Here is a 15,711-nt window from a genome sequence, read left to right as displayed (position 1 = left end):
AATGAGATGGTGTGAAATGCATTATATAGGCATTAAAATAAATATCTTTTACACTTCTGTGTAGTTTTACAGACTGCCAGCATTAACTTGTAGAAGAAGGGTATCTTTCCGTTTCAGTACTATTAAATAATTGCCATCCCAGAATGATGATTACCCACAATTTATTGAGCACTGTCGGTGTCCTTAATACCATGTAACCGTATCCTTGGCATAAAAAGCCTATCGTGTCAGGCTGTGCACTTTGAATGTAAGCACAGAAGGAGTGCAGAGGGTGACTGTCAAAAACATTTGGGGAGGATTTTTATGAAAAAGTGAGGTGAGGCATACAGTTTCAAAAAAGCAGCTTATGGAACAGCACTGGGCAGCAGCTATGGATGAACAGTTTTGTCTTTTGCCTAAAGAAAAAATGGGAAGCTGAGAATTACTTATCTTCTTTCCTACCCACAAGTCCTGCTCTGCCATAATCAAAAAGAAAGAATCTTCTTACCGTACAGTGAAAATAGTGTTTCTTTCCCCCTTCCCATTTCTTGTAACTGCATTTCTTCCTTTTACACTGTTCTATTTCCTTTAAGACTTTGTCATGAACAAAGCTGGCCTTCTGTTTTTAGCCTGCCTTCTGAAACAGCTACTGAGTATTCCCCTTGAAGTTGAGCATGCCCCCACTTTGGGAAGTAGGTGATGTTCCACTGTCTAAAAGTTAATGGTACCTCTGGGATTTCTGTTATGAGAAATCAGTGTCTGATTTTATTTCAAGAAGAAAACTACTACAGAATTAAAACCCTCTGCAGAAGTTTGTGCGTCATTTCCAACAGACTAGATCTGCTCCCTGTGGGATAAAATTCTCTCAAGTCTACGCTATTTAAGGTTACATTTATTCTCTGAATTTCTGTAGGCCTGAGATTTATTTGGTGGTACTTTAGATTTCTTAGAAATGGACAAGGAATTCTAAACATCATTTTATTTGGCTTCTGCTTGCTATATCAGTCTTCAATGCTTTTTTTCTCCGGTACAGTTCACACAATCAGTCATGTCCCTGTTAATGCATAGAGGCGTGAAAACAGATTTCAGTTAATTGCCATGTGCTAGCAATCAACTTTTATTGGTTTGGGATTGGTCTTCAACTGGAGAATGACATTTGGGGAGCTAGGAAGAAAGGATAGTCATCTTTTGTCTGTCAAAGTGCCGTAAAAAAGGCATTGTTCTGCCTGTTTTCAGTCTTGGGATAAAGGCCCTGCACATACTCATGTTTGCATATAGAATGCAATAGAAAAACACTCTTAGGCCTGCCTTTTCTGGGACCCTTCACAACCTCAGACATGAGGGACATGACAGAGTCAGTAGTAGAGATGTCATACTAGGGTTGAGTTTTTGATAGAAAGGACTTGAGCTCATGGGGCAGTCGAGAAATGTTGTCAGAGCTTAGGCAAAGCAGTTCAAAGGCAAGTTATATAGGACAACTGACCTCAACATTATGCCAAGAAAAAGGCTTCTGAAGACAGGGAAACAGTCAGAAGGTTCCCTGTCTTACACCATCCTGTGTTTTATGCCTTTCAGTGCATTGACACGCACGAAAACAAATTTCAGCCTACAGTAAGTGGATTGGATTTTGCCTTTCTTAACTTAGTTTGAGTAACTCTTTTTGGAATGGGTCTGGGGATGAACAGTGGCAGATTGAACCACAAAGGACTGAATTACCTTAAGCCAAAATACGTAGCAGAATAGAAATTACTCTTTAACTAATTCCACTGTCTCTTCTTTGCTACAGGTGGTAGATGTGGACTTTAAAGCAGTGTCTCTCAACATTTCATCCTCAACTATTTCTAACCTGATTGCACTACAAAAGGAAATCTGCTAACGGGATAAATGTTGAGACTTTACAAGAACTGACTTGAAGTACCGAAAGCCGTTACTATTAATCAAGAAGAGCTTGAAGCTAGGTCTGTGCCTGACCAGTCAGTATCATTCTCACATAACAGGCATGGCAAGTAAAAGAAAATCAACAACACCGTGCATGGTCTTAGCCAACGAGCAGGATCCAGATCTAGAAATGGTATCAGAGTTGGAGGAAGGACCATCTGTACTTGCGCCAGCAGATAACCCTACAGCAGAGAGCGTAACAAGTGATGAGGATGTTCATGAGTATGTGGATTCAGACAATCAGAAAAATACAAATAAAGTAGAATAAAGTAGAAGGTGGTTACGAGTGTAAATACTGTACTTTTCAAACTCCCGATCTCAATAAGTTTATTTTTCACGTAGATTCAGAACATCCCAACGTAGTATTAAATTCATCCTATGTTTGTGTAGAATGCAATTTTCTTACCAAAAGATATGATGCTCTCTCAGAACATAATTTGAAGTACCACCCTGGAGAAGAGAATTTTAAGTTGACCATGGTGAAACATAGTAATCAGACAATCTTTGAACAAACACTGAACAATCTCACTTTTGGCGGGAGTTTTGTTAGAGAAGAAAATGTTGAACAGGCTGACTCTTCCGAGGTCCCCTCATCAGGGATCTCAATCAGCAAAACTCCTATTATGAAAATGATGAAAAACAAAACTGAGAATAAACGTATTGCTGTTTTCCACAATGTAGTTGATGACATTGCTGGTGAAGAAAAGGGAACTGAAAAGGAGCCAAACTCTGAAGAAGTAGTAGAAAACCCACCACCAGCAGTTTCTGAGTCAAAAGCAAGCCATTCAGGTGTTTGCAGTGCAGCAGATGTGGCTAGTGCCGTAGTGACTCCAGCACCAGTGCTTCAGCCTGGCGTGGCACAGGTTATAACAGCCTTTACAGCTCCACAGAACTCAAACCTGATTCCAAAAGTCCTAATACCTGTAAATAGCATTCCAGCCTATAATACTGCTTTGGATAACAGTCCTCTTTTGCTTAACACCTACAACAAATTCCCATATCCAGCCTTGTCAGAAATCACTGTTCTTTCCACTCAAGCTAAGTCACACGGAGGAACAGATTAGAATATGGTTTTCTGCACAGCATCTGAAACACGGTGTGAGCTGGACGCCAGAGGAAGTGGAGGAAGCAAGGAGGAAACAATTTAATGGCACGGTGCATACCGTGCCACAGACAATTACTGTTATTCCAGCACACATTTCTGCCGCTAGCAATGGTTTGCCTTCAATTTTACAGACATGCCAAATAGTTGGTCAGCCAGGACTTGTTCTCACGCAAGTTACAGGTGCAAATACGTTACCAGTAACAGCCCCAATAGCTTTGACTGTAGCAGGAGTCCCAAACCAAACACAGTTACAGAAGAGTCAGATTCACACTGCTCAGCCTGTTGCAGAAACCAAACAAGGAGCTGCTGTTCCAGCCCCTCGGCCTATCAAAAATGAATGCGCGCTGATGAATCCTGACTCCTTTGGAATCTGAGCGAAAAAAACTAAGGAACAGCTGGCAGAATTGAGTCAGCTACCTTAAAAATCAGTTTCCTCAAGATTCGGAAATTGTAAGACTTATGAAAATAACGGCCCTGACTAAAGGAGAGATCAGAAAGTGGTTCAGCGATACATGCTACAATCAGAGAAACTCAAAGAATAATCATGGGATTCATCTCAACAGTGATTCGTGTGCCACCATTGTTATTGATTCAAGCGATGAAATGAATGAGTCCCCAACGGGAGTCACTCCACAGAACAAGTCATCATGGAGCGCTTTTCCTGATTTCAACCAGCAGAAATTCAAAGAGAAGACTGCTGAACAGCTGCAGGTCCTCCAAGCAGGTTTTCTTAATAAGCCAGTCCTTACTGATGAAGAGATGAATAGGTTAATAGCCCAAACCAAACTGACCAGGAGAGAGTTTGATGTCTGGTTTACAGAAAGAAGGAAATTGAATGTCTTGAAAGAAGAGGGAGCTGACTTGAATGAGAGCAATGCTGGCAGCTCAAAAGAAGAGACTGGAGAAACATCTGTGGGAGATGGAGCAGCAGGAGCCAAATCAGTGTATTCCACTTCAAGCAAAATAGGCAAAAAATCACCAGAGCAGTTGCACGTGCTTAAAAGTTCTTTTGTCCGTACTCAGTGGCCATCTCTACAAGAATACAACAAACTAGCAGAAGAAACTGGGCTCCCAAGATCAGAAATTGTGAGCTGGTTTGGAGATACTCGCTATGCTTGGAAAAATGGAGGATTGAAATGGTATTATTATTACTAGAGTGCCAATGCAAACAGTCTGATTGGCCAAGGCTTTGCGAGAAAGAGAGGAAAAGGAAGACTGAAGGGGAGGGGGAGGCCTCAGGGGAGACCTCAGGGAAGCACGAGGTTAAATTGTTGGGACAGAGGTGTGTCTGTCATAAAATTCAAAACTGGAACAGCAGTCCTAAAGGACTACTATATGAAGCACAGATTCCTTAATGAGCAAGACCTCGATGAACTGGTAGCCAAATCTCGCATGGGATATGAGCAGGTCAGAGAATGGTTTGCAGAAAGGCAAAGAGGATTAGAACTTGGAATAGAGCTGTTTGATAAGAACAAGGAGGAAGATGAAATGCTGGAAGATCAGGAAGATGAGGAAGAAACAGATGATAGTGATACTTGGGAATGCCCCCGACATGTTAAGCGTAAACTTTCAAAATCAGATTGACATGCCATTTGGGATTTGGGGGCCAAAACCCAACTAATTAGGTTGGATGTTATGGTGAAGAGCCAAATGATTTTTCATGGCCTTCAATTTAGCAAGCACCTGCTCAGCATTTTCCTTCTACATAAAAGAACATAGGCAAGTGTGGTGGTGCAATTCTTACCCCTCCCTGCCCTCCTTGCTGGGCTGCTTGGTGCCAGGTGTGATTCCATCCACATTCCCCCAAGCGATCCACCAATCTATGGAGATAAGGACTGATAACCTTGAGGAGCCTGGCTCCTGCCCCTCCCAATTGCTTGGAAAAGGTTATAATGGCCCATCATCTCCTGATGGCCTGACACACCTATGCCTGGGATGTGATCAGATGGAACAATAACAGGGTTGCATGTTATTCAAATTCTTGTGCAACTGCCGGAAGGCACCAGATAGTATTTGACAAAAGTCAGTTATCTTGGATCCTATAAACTGCGACCACCAGAGAGACCCTTTGAGCTCTCCTGGATCGCAGCAGCCTGTGACCAGCATCTCCCCTGAGCTGGGACGCCTCTCAGGTACCAAAACCCTTAAGGTGTCGTCTGCTCCAGGTGGAAGGCCAGGGCGAAGTCCCCCCGCTCGAGTCTCAATTATCGCCCGTTGAGGAATGCCAAGGCATTGTGAGTATTTGCTCTAAACTCGAGAGGGAAATTTTCTTTGAGCTAGCTTCTATTTCACCTGTTTGTTGGTGGGGATGTGTGTGTGTGGGTACGTACCCTTACCCTTGTTCCTGTGTGCTTGTCCCTTTTGTGTTCATTTCACCAAATCCAAACCCCTTTGTTTCTTTATGTATATGTCTGGTTTGTGTATGCGCATGTACATATGTGTATAAACTAAGGTACCGTTAAGTAAGTTAGAGTGAATATTGTCATTTTAGAACCTGAATAAGTTGCTTTTCTTTCTGAGCTATTTTGTATTGACAAATAGTTGTTAGTTATTAATAAATCTAGATTATTTTTCTAAATCATTACCGTGTCAATACTTTCATCCGCGACACCAAGATGCTACCTGTGCAGGCAACAACTATTTGCTTCCTTGCTACAAAGCGATGGACATCCTTAGGCCTAGCCTAGTACGTGGGGTTATAAGTCAGATTCAGTTCAGCTCCTCCTCTTCCGCATTATCAACTGGAAGATTCATGTTCATCATTCATGTGACTGCTTCTCAATATTTAATTGCTTTATGTTGTTTAATTCAAAAAAACGCATAGACGTGTTTTTCGTTGATGTAGGAGAACATTGCCCGCTCATGAAGGATGAAAATGCAAAAACCTAAGATGTCTTTTTGCAAACACCGCTTCACCTGAAAGGTTTCAAGGCCTGGGTTTATTCCTTAAGGAAAGAGTTCAAAACAAAAGAGAAGGGGAAAAGTGTGACAAAGGAATCAATGAACCTAGGGGTGAGGCTTGCTTGGTTTAAGAATGCGAGGTGATTATGGCACCTTTTGTGTACCTTCAGAGTGTTTTGGGTTTACAGAACTTGTGCTGAAATGTTCTTTGTTGATAATTATTTAGACTGAATGAGTCTAATGCTAGAAGATGCTTTTTGTTACATTTAATCAGTGTATCCTACATCAATTTAATTTAAATGCCTGACAGACTTCGTGCAGTTGATAGTAACATTTGTTTTTAGCTTGTGCACTCTTTGTTGGAAATGGTAAGAAAAGTACGTATATTTCTAGCTGAAAAGAATAATTTCTTGAAAACTTACACTGAATTTTAAGGTAAACGTGAGGTGGAAGCTGCCTAAAAGCTGTTCAGAGTTGCTTGGAGTTCTCTAAGAATACACAGATACAGAGATGAAAAGCGTCTTTGGCTGCTAGTAAGAAAGATTTTCAAGTTGTGGCTATGACATGATGTTTATTTCTCAAAAAAAAAAAAAAAAAAAAAAAGAGGTTATATGGCTTTTAGATTCTTAGAAATTATAAACACGCTTGTGTTTAATTGTTCTTAATAAGAATAAGAATAAGTGATAGCCCAGTTGAATGATTTGTGCGCAAGTTTAACCTAAATTCATCCTAACAGATTGAGCTCACCTCACCACTATGCTGATTGTTCTTGAGGCTACTGGGGAAACACACTTATTTTTAGAGGTAGTTTGATCTATGTGAAGTGAATGTCAGAAGTAGTTTAATCTGATACAGAACATCTACGTCTTGAACAACTGTCTTTAAAACAAAGGGAGGGGGAAAAAAGGCCATTTAGTCTCAACACATAGAACTCTGAGTTTGAATTAGCAACTTAAAAACAATGGGCCAAATTCACAGAAGTTAGTTTAGGCAGATGTCTGGCATCCTAGAAAACTGGCACTCTGAGGACAAGTAGTTTGTGTTCTTGCTACGATCAGTCTGTATTTTTTAGGGATGTTACTTTATACTTAGATGTCAAAAGGTGATGATGATTAATTGGTGCTGCTGTTATTGCCAGCGTTGTCTGCTTTTATATTGACACTAACAGAAAGGATACTAGCAACCTCCTTTTGTACATCTGTCAGCATCTCCTCTGTAGGCTTCTGCATCTGATGACCAACGAGAGACAGATTAGTGTAGAGAAAATACATCCTAATGTTTCCACATTTCCAAGAACCTAATCTGGAATTACTCTTTCTTCCTCACTGTGATAACTGTCAAAAGACCAAGAAAGTCCTTTTAGTCATGATATTCTGAAACAGAGGAGCCCATGTTAGATCTGGGTTTTGTGCCTGGTAGTGGGTGAAACCCAGATCGAAGCAAGAAACGTCTGATGAAAAAAATATTAACTCGCCTTTCTCCCTGGACACTTGTAGCTGTCTTTCTGCTCGCAGGTTGAACAGGCTGCCTGAATTACAGGAGGATGTTGTCTGTGAAAGCCATTTCCTGCGGTGAGCTCTTCTGACTATTTGAGATTGCTGGGAAGAAAAAGGCAGTGGCTTTTGGTGTGTGTCATGAATTTGATGATGAAACTATTGCCTGGCTTCCAAGATTCAAATTGGTGAGGCACAAAGTAGCCAGTGGTGCTGGAGAGGACTAGCCAAGAATCCCTTGGTTTAACTTTGGAATGGGGGAGGAGCAAAACCATGTTGTCAGCATATTTCATTGAACTCTGTATGGATGTGAGATGCTGTAAGAGAGATCAGGGTCTGGCCTTTTCAGCATTGACTGCTCCGTGTGGTTGGGAGATATTCTTGTTTGGCTGGTAATGGTATGGATGAGGCTGTTGTAGATACCAGCAGATAGAATAAGGACTTATATTAGCTTCAAGCTCTGCTGGGAATAGGGGGTCAAAAATCTGGAGTTGCCTTAATCCTTAAGGTTGACCCAGAATTAATTTTCTTTTAAAAAACCCAAAACTAAAACCCACCCAAGCAACCTGTCCATAATATCTCCATTTTTTGTTAGCAGAGACCGCATTTATATTAGCATTAAATCCAGCCTTCTTTAAAAGATGAGAAAAAAATAAAGATCCAAGTTAATGATCCGATTAAACTGGGAAATTTTCCATTTTGGCAGTGTTCTGTTAAATAACACTCGTCTACAATGGTAGGCCTTAGCACATCTGGTCTGAAAAACACAGGAAGAGGAAATACATTGTTTATCAGACTAAATATAGTTGGATTGAATTTCTTCTTTCAGTAAAATGGTCAGAGATGGCGGCTAATGTATACTGGGCCAGATTTTCAGTTGCTGTAAATATTACAGTTCCATGTATTCCAGTAGTTATAATAGTATTTACAGCCCATTGAGGATCATCATCTCTGCAGAGTATAAAATTTAAATTAAGCCATGTGCTGTGGATCAGCTAATGAGAGATGCGGAGTGTCCACATTTCCTTTGGGCTACGTGCACACTGTAAGCCTTTCAGTTGTGCCAAGGATGAGAAAAATCTGGGTGAGTTCAGCCTAAAGAAAGCAATTGAATGCATTCATTATTGCTCCTAATCTGTCTGTTATTTCTGTTTGAACAAACAGAGTCCATCAGTTACCAGTTTATTTCATGTTTGCAGCACGTGTATTTGCACTGTGTACTGGGAGAGAGGGAAGCTCCTTCCGGAGGCCTCCTGTGTCAGGAGAGGAGCATTGGAAAGAGCTATCAGCATGCTGGTCTCTGTCTGTGAATTGTGGTTGTGGCTGGTGGGAACTCAAAGCTACTGGTAACAGTAGTTTAGCTCAGATTCATCTTGGCCAACCTTAGGCTGCTGTGCTCCTTGCATAGGTGCTCGAGGCACACTATATGGTCACTTGAGAGGAAAGAAATTGCCTGGTGGGTGGAGAGGATATGGCACCTTCTCATTCTACCGGTTACATACAGGAAACTTCCTCAACCTAAGCACATCAGCAAGTGTCTTTATGATGAACCTGAGCATTGCAGTGCTCAGCAGCAGCACGCCCCTGCAGCCTGGCTCCCTCCTGTAGTTTATGCACACCTGCAGGATGTTTTGGAAGCCACTTGGACTGAGCTGTGTTGACAGTGGGGAGCGAAGGGGCAAGAAAGTATGTCTACCCTGGGGTGAGTGTCCAATGTGGGGTTTTATGGATTTCCCTGCTTGGTGAAGAACTGTGTGTAGATGAGCCTGTGGTATGTTTTCTGTATTTGTGTGGAGCTTCACCTCTTAGGTTTGAGCCAGTTATGAACCAGCTTCCAGTGATTCTCATTGAGAGTGAGATGAAGAAACTGATCTTGCTCAGACCTTGCCTCTGGTTTGTTCTCAGTCTTTGTTGGGAGCACTGTTTCAGAATTCAGCTGTGAGCACCAGTTCCTTTAGAGCTAAGGTTGAGCTTTCCTCTCCGTCTGCTGTTTCTGCCAGGAGTACCTGATCTGATAACACCAGTTACTTGCTGTATCTAGAATTCAGCTAAAGGGAGAATAAAGATAATCCTGTGCCAGAATGGAGTGAAAGAAAGGGTTAAAAGAAAGCAAGTGGTGTCACAACTGGGTGAGGCATCCACCATCGTTGTATCATGCTGCTTCATGCCATGTTCTGCTCTTGCTTCTGAGTACAATGAAGGAGCACAGTTCCATCTTAAACAGTGCTGTCTTCCCAGTATCAGCCTCTCACTGACCCCATGGTTAGTGCTTGTTGTAAAAAGAAAGAGCTAGTCCTCCCTGGAGGTTTGAATGAACTAACAGAGTGCTGGCTTGTAAGAAGTGGAAAGAAGGGAAGATGTAGAAGCTTGAAGGCTTTTGCTTGCCCTGCACAATTCAGTTACCTAGAAGTTGATAAGCAAAGCAAATTTTACTCTTGTTCTGACAGAACAAGTAAAGTATTGCAATCGCTCATTTTTAGAAATCTCTGTCTTGTTTTCAAAGCAAAGGAGAGGAAAGATATCTAGTACCTCATGATTAGAATTTAGTGGATTGTCTCTAATACAGTATAGTAAATGAGGCCATTCCCTTTTTAACCTTGTCCAGTACCATTTTAATTTTTTTTTTTTTTTTTTTTTTTTCATGCCATTATATGCAATATGGTCTGGCAGTAACTTTGATTATAGGGAAGGAAACTTGCAATGATGTCCTCACATGACATGAAATAATTTTTCTAATGCAAGATTTGCTGACTTTGGGCAAAAGCCTATTTTCCTCCTGCTCGCCAAGGAACTGTTGAGGCAGGCAAATGCACTCCCTTCTCTGCAGAGCAGAGAAAGCATTTCTGGAGCCCATACAAAGTGATTCATGGCTTTATGCAGTCCCTGTAGGCCAGAAAGCCCAAAGGTGCTGACACTTTTCCTCCTCTGTTTTCCTCTGAAATGAGAGCACAGCAGTAACTGACAACTAGTCTGTGGCTGCTGAGTAACCAAGCTGTAGTTTAAGGTGGGGAGCATTTTCCCTTTTGCACTTAACAGAGTACTATGTATCCAGGCTGGATTTCAGCATTTGCTTCTGTAAATATAGCAGTATCGATTTGCATCCTCCACCTGAATGTATCTGTCTATATTCATATCTCCCAAGGAGAGAAGATAATCTTTAAGCTTCTGTAATATTAAATATCCTTGCTCTAACCTGAATGCACAAAAATAGAATGCAATAACATATAGCTACTTTCTTTGATTTAATTTATTTTTTCTTGGAAAATAATTTTGCCTACATTCAGTAGTAATGAAAAGATGGTGGCTGTGATTAGAGAGCAGTGAAACTGTTGAGAGTTGTTCATGATGCTGATGTAAACTAGATATGGGAAGGGCTAGTAGAGGGCTTGGTTCCCTGCACTGAACAGTGCTGGATTACACCTATACTCTCCATCAAACTTGTAATGTAGATTTAGCAAGTAGCATGACACAAACTTACTAGGTCAAGTTACTTGAGGTTTGGTGATGTGTTAAAATTCTGTAGGAAAAGATTTTAAAATGAAAGATGTAGCAAGGTGAAAAATCCCCTCAATAGCTGCTTATACACACTCAATAGCTCAAACTTTTGTATTGTTTTCCCACCTTTAAAAGGGGAGATTTTGAAGCACAGGCAGGTAACATCCAGTATTTTCAAGTTTAATGATTGGAGCTCTTGGGAGTTTTTTTCCTTCTGTGGTGAAGAGCATCTTCACTTTTTCAGTGGATAGTCATTGCAAAACTGACTTACATGACATTGTAAAATGTAGAGTGATAACTGAGGATCCTGTAGCACTTTTCGTGAATTAAGGTGGGATTCTTCTGCATTTGAGCAAGACACTGCAGCTAGTCAGTATACCTAACAAATGCAAGCCCGTTGATCCTACATGCTTGGAGTTGGTCAGATGAACTGCACCCTGAACTTCATTGACTCTTAACATGTGGCTTGCAGGCAGACACGGACACTACAGACATCTGAAATTAGGTGAGGTGGATCTTCACCTGGGAGTGTGCTGGCTGGATTGCAGCACTTGTCTTTGTGTTGTAGTTAGCAATGGTACTTACCTCTGCTTCTGACTTGATGCTTGTTGGGAAGTGTGAGGCCTTTTTTTTTTTTTTTTTTTTTTTTTTTTTTTCCTAGAGCAGGTAGCACTACAGTGGTGAATAAAGTAACTGATCTTTGGCTATAATACTGTGGCCTAAAAATGATTTGGGGTTTCTCAAGTATTTTAGAGATAAGATTACTATATGAACATATGAACTATATGGATCGTGCATAACTTAGAATGTGTTAAGACACATAATATTTGTGTCCCAGCTGATGAAATTATTTCCTTATGCTTGTCCAATACTAGATACCTATCATGAAACTTTCCCTAAAGAACCTGCTAGAACGGCAGAAGATTCAAGTCTTCATCTGTGATATGAAATGATCAACTGTAAGAGCTCTGTTATGATGTCAAAATGTTCCCCCTGCCTCCAGTTCCAACTTACAAAGGTGTTTCCTATTTTGCATAGTTGGCTATCTGCATGTTTGCTTACAGTCTGTACAGAAATGCACTAAAGCTGAGTTGCCCTACCTGGGAAGGCTTTATATTGTATAGAAAATGTGGCACTAGGTACGGCTCTTCATGTGCACAGGAGAGTTAACAGGTATCGATCTCGTTTACAGAAATGATGGCGCTTTGCAATTTTCTATAATATATTGCAATATACTTAAATGTCCTGTTTGACATGTGAAATGAAATTAAGGTAATGCATTGTTATATATTTGAAGTATGAGGAAGACAATTCACTAACGACCAGCAAGGTTTTTAGAGGGTGTCCAGTGTGTCGCCCTCTGTGATCTGTCTGTTGTATGTGATGTTAAAGGAAGCAACAATACTGTCACTGTTTAGAATGAAGAGTTTCTTTTGAATGATGCAATAGTCTACAGTGTCTTTCCTTTGGAGTTGCCCAGTGTGGTGAAGGGGAAGCAATTCTTGAAAAAGTTCAAGATAACTGGTTGACTGTAAATGGGCCTAATCTTTTGTGAAACCAAGAAAATTTTTGGACACACACAGGACTTGAATACCAAAAGGATTGGAACTTAGTGTTGTGCCAAAGTTAAACTACTGTAGTTGGCAGAAGTTCCGCACTGTAAATTGAAGACTGATTAAAAGCTTGTAAAAAAAAAAAAAAATAAAAAAAAAAATCACATTTTAATACAGTACATTTTTATTCTGATACGTAATGGAAACATTCTGTTTTAGACCTTTTTTGAAGAGGCTTCAGTGACCACTAGATTTTGTCCTCTTATGTTTTGTTTGGCCTAATACTATATGTTCTAGTAAGATGGGCTTTATTGCCTGTGTTCTTTGATATGTGATTAAGCTTATAGCTTTGAGTGACCGAACATTTTACAGAGTAAAAGTCCTTAGAAAGAGTATAACATAACTGATATTTCCGTGTCTTATTTATCAGGCTCTGCACAAACTTAGAAAGTTGTGCTGGACTTGTACAACTCATATACGGGAACGCAGCGTACTTCTGGATATTACAAACCTAAGCCTTTGTGGCAGTATGGATCTTGTCTTTGGATTTATTTTTGTTAATTTCTTGAGGCAAAGAGACAAATAAATGCTGCTGTAAAATATTTGTACTATTTGCCATTATTGCTTTCTGTAGCAATTACTGCTTTTGCTTCAACAGATAAAGAAAATAAATCGGAGATAGAAAATTCCTGGTAAGAGAAAGGATCATGTGGGAACTTCTGAAAATAAACTTTGTACCAAAAATTTGAAAAAAGAAATAATGGAATAAATGTCTCTTTACTGAGTGTGTGTGGTTTTAAGAGGTGATGTGGAAACCAGGAACCATGTCTGTATGAAAATGTCACAAACCAGCTCTTCTCAAATGTCTTTTTTTCCTGTTTCACAAAACTGAATTTCACTGATTCCTCAGATGCATTGAATTTGGAGAACTGGCTTGGCTGAACAGCCAGCGTGAGGTCAGCTTCACGTGCAAGTCAGTACAGCTGCTTGTTGCTGAACTGTTCTGCTGTGTCAGCAGGCCAGGGACTTTCACGTGATTTTTCTCATTAAGGCAGATGCTCTTTATTGCATTTAAAAGAGTAGAGGCGAGTAGGAACCACTTCCCTGCTGAAGTCCCTGTCAGTTGGACATCATGCTTCATGGCTGCTTTTGACATTAACATGTGCCTTTTCCTCAGAGAAGAAGGGTCTGAGAGGAGCACTTTCTGCACCTCTCTGGTGAGCCTGACTTGCTGTCACCCACAGAAGCTCCCCACCAGTGGCAGTGCCGCCGTCTTGCATCAGCACGGCTCATCACGCCTGTCTACTCAACTGCTGGGCTCCAGCTGGAGGGCTCAAGACCCAGTCTTCCCTTCAGGACCCGGCATTGTGCCTGCAGACCTATCCCTGCCTGAGAAAAAGGTATTTAAGGAGATACAATCACTCCTGTGCTGTAGTTTGTCAGTCCTGAAAAATTACATCCCTAGCTGAAGCAGCGACCAGTGCGCAGGCCTGGAGATGAGTGCTTGTACCCAGCAGAGCTTGGTGTTTGGCCAAATGGTTTTACTCGATCTGGGGAAAAAAAGAAAAAAAATAAGGGGGGGGGGGCGGGGGGAGGGATAAAGAATGCTTATTCAAGACTCCGTCAGCTAATGAGGGAGTTATGAAAAGCCCTGGATTATGCACACAGTCACCTTTTTTTTAAACAGTTACCTTTTTTGTTTACAGTGTTGTCAGCAATTCCAAAATGCTGCAATTCAGTCGATATTTTCACAAGAGACCAGCTGGCTTTGTGCGTTGTTTCCCCTCTCCCAGCCTCCTCTTCCCAGCCCCTTCCATTTTCCATTTGTTTTCATAACAATACTGTCAACTACTATTTTTAGAAATTTAAAATACCAAGCTACTTTGGGCTCTGCCTTATTTTTCTCTTTATGCCAAAAAGTCCCCTCTAGAATGATGTTAAACTGCTCCCTGTGGTCTTGGTGTTGCTTTGAAATGCTGCTGGTGGTGGTCTTCAGTCTGTTGCATGGTGGTTTCTAACATCTTTGTTTTTTAAATGACTTGCTGCACTTCATATACTGCAAAATGAAACCTTTGAATATTGTGTTTCTACTGCTGTAATGTTGAATTATTAGCATTGTGACTAATTCCTCTCCCATGTGTGTTTCTTTACAGGCTCAGTGCTGAGCTGATGCTCATTACCTTAAAATACTTATTTGGTAGAAGGAAGAAAAGGTAGAAAAGGAACGCAAGTGTGTGTCACACCTAGTTGATTTGTGTCTTTGGGTGAAAATAAAGGTCAGTGTTGGCAGTAATTCTCCTCTTCGTGATTTTCAGTTTTCCTAAATGAAAGCCAAATATAAAAAAATGTAATTGCAGTGAAGCCTGTCTTAAGTGACTAACGTGGAAGAGGGTCCACAAAATAGACTCTAATAATGACGTGTTCTGAACTGAAGGACATGGTACAAATAATATTGCAATAGTAACTGCTCTCAATCTTGCAGTTTCTTTCCAGCAGCTGGCCAGAGCCCCCAGGTGAAGTCCAGCTGCAAGGATGTCTGTGCAAGCATGGCACCCAGCACCCACAGAGTGCAGAAGCAGAGGCCCACAGAAGCCCTGTGATGGAAGTGGCTCATTTGTCTTAGTGACAGCACGAAGTTAAAAACTGCATCACAGATGTATGTTTTGTGGTGTTCTTGGCTCTAAATTCAATTTCACTTGCAATGATTTGTGGAAGGGAGCAATTGTGGGCAAAGTCCATTTTTTATTTCTACATTTTGTTTGCATTTGCTCATTGAGTAGTTCTTTCCCCGTGCTTTGCCTCACGCTTTCTGTGGGACTGATACTTGTACAAGGCAAATATGAAGCCATAGAAGCTAAATTTAATAGCTGTTTCCACTGGTCCTTTCCAACAGTGCAAAAGCTGCATGGGAAATGAGGCACCGGAGAATCAACAAACAGTTTGGTTGTTTCCCTTGTGGAGGCAGCCTCCCCTGCCAGTCTCCATATGGAAAAGGAAAGCAGGAATGGAAAAGCCCACGAGTTGTGCAGGTCGCTCAAGGGCAGTCCTGAAGCCCTGCATATATTTCTTCAATGTAGCAATTTTTTTTCTAACTCTAGATTTGTTTCTCATTGTTCCTGCAAGACAGCAGTATTGCAGTAAGTCAGCTCAGTGTAATGCATGTTATTACAGCAGAGGTCTACAGCAGCCAAGGCTGCTTAAGTGGTGTCCTACAGGAGTTGCCACCTGCGTTACTTAGCCCTGCCCA

General features: G+C 41.1%; 1 pseudogene; it reads left to right on the top strand.

Moving 5' to 3' along the window:
* Positions 1–1,978: 1,978 nt before the first annotated feature.
* LOC141955511 (zinc fingers and homeoboxes protein 1-like) lies at positions 1,979–4,606 on the top strand (annotated as a pseudogene).
* Positions 4,607–15,711: the final 11,105 nt, after the last annotated feature.

The sequence above is a fragment of the Athene noctua genome, unplaced genomic scaffold, assembly GCF_965140245.1.
Source record: "Athene noctua unplaced genomic scaffold, bAthNoc1.hap1.1 HAP1_HAP1_scaffold_285, whole genome shotgun sequence".
Classification (NCBI taxonomy): domain Eukaryota; kingdom Metazoa; phylum Chordata; class Aves; order Strigiformes; family Strigidae; genus Athene; species Athene noctua.
This window is presented reverse-complemented; position numbering and strand designations above follow the sequence as displayed.